The sequence below is a fragment of the Trichosurus vulpecula genome, chromosome 3 (assembly GCF_011100635.1).
Source record: "Trichosurus vulpecula isolate mTriVul1 chromosome 3, mTriVul1.pri, whole genome shotgun sequence".
NCBI lineage: Eukaryota > Metazoa > Chordata > Mammalia > Diprotodontia > Phalangeridae > Trichosurus > Trichosurus vulpecula.
The window spans coordinates 15,546,466-15,552,606 of NC_050575.1; the positions used below are offsets into that span (position 1 = coordinate 15,546,466).

Below are 6,141 nucleotides of genomic sequence, written 5' to 3' on the forward strand. Positions count from 1 at the left end.
TGCTCTTTGCGTTGGCAATGTGTATTGACTTCTTTATTACTGTGATGGATTTGGCTTTCTGGTGTCTGAATAAATGTCTTGGTTTCTTCTTTGAGCTAGAGAGTCTGTTATAACTTGGAATTCAAACCTGTAAATACGCTGGCGTGTTCCTAGCAGCCGTTGTGGGTATCGCATTGGCAATATAGAGGGTTAATCATGAAGGGTGATTTTAAAGAGAGTAAAAAAGTACAGAAATTAGAGATTGGGATCTGGTCTTGAGGGAGAGGAGTAGGAACAAAGCACTCTGGTTATAGGTTACTACTACTTATCAGATTCCTTCTCTTTCTCCACTTCTTCTTTGTAAAGAGGTTGCAGGGAGAGAAAGAAAAAACTATAGAAGGTCATGATAGAAGGAAATATACAGTTAACAATTAAAACAGTAAAAGTGATGAGTTCACCCTAAAATAGTGGCTAGGAGAATGGATGAGAAATCAAGATAAAGCAAAAACGGGTTTGTTTTTTTTTTTACAAAAATATATTTGAAACATAAAGACTCACACAGCTAAAATGAAAGACTGAAAAAAATTGTTATGCTTTAGGCAAAATTGGAAAAGCAGAGTAGTAATCATGATCTCAGATAAGACAACCGGGAAAAAAATTAGATAAGTAGGGAAACTACATTATGATCAAAGGCATCATCAATCATTAAACACTATCAATAGCCGATAAGCACTACTATGTACTATTATAAGTACTAATACTACTAATAGTTGATTAGGCACCTACTATGTGCCAGGCACTATGTCAAGTCTGGAAATAAAAGAAAATTTTTATAAAAACGTGTCCCTATCCTCAGGGACCTTGCTTTCTAATGGCAGAGGCAACGCACGTATGCAAGCAATCTATCTAGCAAATAGAAGGTAACCTGAGAGGGAAAGCACCAGCAAGGTTGGGGCAGGGAGGCTGGGACCAGGGAAAGGCCACTCACAGAGGCTGGGATTTGAGTTGAGTCTTGAAGGAAGCCAGGGAATGTAAGAGGAAGAAGTAAAGGACAGTCTCCCAAGCACAGAAGAGAGCCTCTAGAAAAACACAGTCAGGAGATGGAGCATCGTGGGGGAGGGACAACAAGCAGGCAGATGTCACTACATTTATAAAGTGCATGGAGAAGAATAAAGTGTATAAGTTCTGAAGAAATTGTAAGGATTCAGGTTGTGATGGTCGTTGAATAACAAATACGGCATTTTCTATTTTATACTGGAGGTAATCAGAAGTCACTCAAGTGTATTGGGAGAAGGGGAGGGGTGAAATGCACTTTAAGAAAATGACTTTGGCATCTGAGTGGAGGATGGATTAAAATGGGAGACACTTGGGACAGGGAGACCAACCAGAGGCTAAGGCAGTAGTTCAGGTGTGAAAAGATGAGAGCCTGCAACAGGGTGGTGGAGAGTGTGAGCAGAGAGAAGGGGACATATATGGGATGTTATGAAGATTAAAATGACAAGACTTGGCAAAAGGTGGAATATGTGGAGTGGGTGCAAGAGAGGAGTTAAAAATGATGCTGAGGTTACAGGCCTAGGTGACTGGAGAAATGATGGTAGCCTCTATAGTAACAGGGAAATTTGGAAGATGAGAAGCTTGCAGGGAGGGAGAGAATAGTTAATATATATGCACTGAATATTATAACTTATTTTTAAAAGATAATTGAATTACATTGGGAAATAGCAAACTATAGTCACTGAGAATCTCAGTATCCCTATTTCAGACATATAGAAATGTAAGAAAAAGTTAGTTAATCTACATGAACAGAATTCTAGAAAAGTTTGATATGATATCTCTGACAGTTATTAAATTGGAATTGAAATAAACATAAAATTTTTCTCAGCTATGAATGGTACCTTTATAAAAAAACTGAACATGTACTAGGGTATTTAAAAATTCATAAGCAAATACATAAAATCAGAAATATTAAACATCCATTACTAACTACAATGCAATAAGCATTATAATCAAGAAAGGAAATTCAAAGAAAAGATTCAAACATAAATGGAGATTGAGTAATTAATCCTAAAGAATTGGTGGGTCAAAGAGCAAATCATAGAAATAATAGATAATTACATTTTAAAAAAATAAGACAACATTCCAAAACTTTTGGGATGCAGCCAAATCAGACTTTGGGGGGAATTTATATCTCTAAACATTTTCATCAACAAAAGAGAGAAAGAACAGATTAATGAATTAATTATGCAACTAAAAAAGATGGAAACAACAAATAAAAAGCTAAACAAAAAAAAAGAAATTCTGAAAACAAAATAAAAGATAAAATTGAAAGCCAAAAAAAGAAACTTGACTTGAAAAATAACACAACGAGCTGTTCTTTTTTGAAAGTGGTTGGCCTAAATGGCTACACAGGAGGGAAAAAAAGTAAGTGCATTGAAAAAAAAAAACTTTTGGTCTAGATTATAATATGCAGTGATGGTCAGTCCATCAAGATGATTGATCAAGAAATATACCTTAGATAGATATTACAATGAGAACTTGGATGGCCAAGAAATGAATCAGAGGAAGAGAGCAGGCTAGATTACATTTAGAAAATTCTAGAATGTTTTGTTATTTTATTGTTGTTATTGGGGTTTTTTTGCACTGAATGTGGTGACTTTATTGACAGTACACAACACAGGACTCTAGGTTTCTCCCCCCTACTATAGAGATGCTTTGGGACAAAGATGTGAATGGGACACAGGATCCCCAATATAGGAACATAGTTTAGGAATGTAGGAATTTTCTTTTTTTGTCTGGGGATGAAGATCAATGGCTTTCCACTTTACTCCTTGGAGGCCATGTAGACCATGAGGTCTACTACATGGCTGCTTTAACCATACTCATTGTCATACCACAAAACGAGCTTAACAAAATGGTTAACAATGGTTAACAAAATGGATGCACCAGCATTAAAGATAGAAGAGTGGGTGTTGCTGTTAAAGTCAGAGGATACAACCTGGTCCTCTGTGTAGTCCAAGATGCCCTTCAAGGGTCCCTCTGATGTTTACCTCACCACTTTCTTGATAACATCATATTTGGTAGGTTTCTCCAGGAGGCAGGTCAGATCCACAACAGATAAATTGGGAGTAGGATCACAGAAGGCCATGCCTGTGAGCTTCCCATTCAGCTCAGGTAGGACCTTCCCTACAGCCTTAGCAGCACCAGTGCAGGGATGATGTTTTGGGCAGCCCCACACCCATCACACCACAGCCTACAAGAGAGGCCATCTACTGTCTTCTGGGTAGCAGTAATGGCATGGACTATAGTCATGATTTATTTCACAATGTCAAAAGTGTCATGAATGACCTTGGCCAAGATGGCCAAGCAGTTGGTAGTGCATTACTGACAATTTTAAGGGAATTATCATATTTCTCATGGTTCATTCCCATCATGGACATTGGGGCATCAGCAGAAGAGGCAGAGATGATGACTGGCTTGGCTCCACCCTTCAAGTGAGCCCCAGTCTTTTCCATGGTGGTAAAGACTCCAGTGGACTCTACAACATACTCGACTCCAGCTTCTTCTCATTTAATATTGGTGAGATCCCCACTCCTGGAAGATGGTAATAGTTTTTCCATTTATCACCAGCTTCCCATTCTTGGCCTTGACAGTGCCCTTGAACTTGCCATTGGTAGAATCATATTGGAAGACATAAACCACATAGTTGAGGTCAATGAAGGGGTCATTGATGGCCACAATGGCTACTCCACCTGAGGTGAATGCAGCCCTGGCCACCAGCCACCCAATACGGCCAAATCCATTGACTCCAACCTTCACCATCTTGTTTCAGGGATGCGACTGAAGCAGCCAGCCTGGCACCGAGCTTGGGAGAAAAGCTGAAAACTATAGTGTTTTTAATGACCCCAAGTTTTCCCTAAAGCAAAGACCCATCTTGTAACACCAATGTTCTTCTGGTGATGCTACATGACTGAATCAAAGAATACCACAGTGTATGAATAATTAAAATTATAAGTCACTCAAAAGTCAATGAAGAATGATATACAATGAATACAGAGAAGCATAAAAAGATTTACATGATCTGACAAAGATTGAAGTAAGCGTAACCAAGAAAACAATGTACACAACAATGACTAAAATAACATAAATGGAAAAGAACAACCACAAAACCATCAAAAGTAAATGTTTCAAAAAGACGAAAAGTAAAAAAAACCAAAGCAGAGTCCTAAAGAAGAGATATAAGAAGATACACCAATCCCACTCCTTTGCAGATGTCGGAGGTCCGCAGATGTGGTACATTGTATTGATTTTCAGGTTTTTTTCGATGTAGTGATCAGTTTTGCCAATATTTTTTCTCTTCTTCCTCTTTTAATTTTTTTCTTTAAAAATATTTTTTATTATATGGGCTGGCTGTCTGAGAGGAGAGAAAAAGGGATAACAGTAGAAATTCTAGTGATATAAAAAACAAAAAAATTAATAAAATTATCTTTAATAAGGGGAATGGAAATGAGTGAATGAATGAAAAAGCATGCATTAAATATGTGAACATTCAAGGCATTTTTCAAAGCAATGGAATGTAGATGTAAAAAACGAGAAGATCCCTACCCAGAAGGAGCTTCTAGTGTAATAAGGGAAGACAACACTTACAGGGGAATGGTGGCCAGGGAAGGAACTTTTAATTTGGTAAGTTATTGGGATTGTGAGTGGAACCAAGGGATAGTTAATTGACATACCCTTTCCAGAAGCAATGATATTCTTGAGTTGATTACTATGCCCAGAGTAAGAGGAGGAAAATGGAGGCAGCCAGATAGATAGCAAGATGACTTGGGTGGTTGACTGGATGGACTATGAAGGCAAAACATGGCAGCTAGGTGGATAGAGCCTTAAATCTGGAGTCAGGAAGACCTGAGTTCAAATCCAGCCTTAGATATCTACTAGCTGTATGACATAACACTTAACTTATATGCCTCAGTTTCCTCAACTGCAAAATGGGGGAAATAACCCAGGATGGTTATGAAGACCAAATGAGGTGATGTTTGTAAAGCACTTAGCACAATGCCTGGCACACAGTAGGTGCTTTATGAATGCTCGTGATGATGGTGGTGGTGGTGGTGATGTTGATGATGGCTGATGATGATGATCATCTGGGGCCAGCTAGACATAGGGGTTAGGTAAGTTTGCACTTGTAAAGTGACTCAGTCATCGTTCAAGATGTCAGGGCCACAGAGCAGAAGTTCTAAAGAATTAATTGGTGAGGGGGGAAAGGCATGTTACCCACAAAGAATTATATCTTAGAAGTGTCACTAAAAATATAATCAAAGATACATACAACCAGAAAAGTAGATGGCCTGTCATGTGTGTGTTGGTCTTTCGTTCTCCAAGAAGACCATGATGTCAGGGAAATGATGACATGACTGGCAGTTGACTTTGATTTGAGTGAAGGGGAATGTGCAAGGTCACCAGTCTCACTTTCTCCTCCAGAGCCATCTGGGTCCAGTGGGCAGATATTCATCAGGATGACTAGAGATGGCCCAGGATGCAGTGGGAGACCCTGGCCCTTTTAGGCTAAGGTCTTTGCAGGTTCTCACTTTGAGTGAGGTAATGCCCATTCAGTGAATTTTGGGGAGGCAGTGGAGTTAAGTGACTTGCCCAAGGTCACACAGCTACTAAGTGTCAAATATCTGAGGCTGGAATTGAACTCCGATCCTTCTGACTCCAGGGCCAGTGCTCTATTCACTGCCCCAGGAGTAGAGATAAGAGCAAGACAAATACCAGCTTCCTGAAAGACAGAGAAGGGAAGATAATAACTAGCATTTCTGAAGAGCTTACTATGTGCCAGGCATTCTGCTAAGCACTTAACAAATATTAGCTCATTTGGTCCTCACCTTGCAAGACAGATAATATTATAATCCCCTTTTTACAGTTGAGGAAACTGAGGCAAAAGGAGGTTAAGTCACTTGCCCAGAGTCACACAGCTAGTATGTGTCTGAGGCTGGATTTGAACTCAGGCTGCTCTTATGGACTCCAGGCCTTAAACCTGAGGCTCAGGGCTCTATCCACTGCACTACCTGCCAAATTCAGTTTTACCTAAAGCTGGCTCAAACTTTCACACTCACTCATTGACTCTGTCTCTCTGTCTCTCTCTGTCTCTGTCTCTCTCTCTCT

At 39.4% G+C, this 6,141-nt stretch overlaps 1 pseudogene; it reads right to left on the minus strand.

Moving 5' to 3' along the window:
• Nucleotides 1-2,800: 2,800 nt before the first annotated feature.
• Nucleotides 2,801-3,798, minus strand: LOC118843093 (annotated as a pseudogene).
• Nucleotides 3,799-6,141: the final 2,343 nt, after the last annotated feature.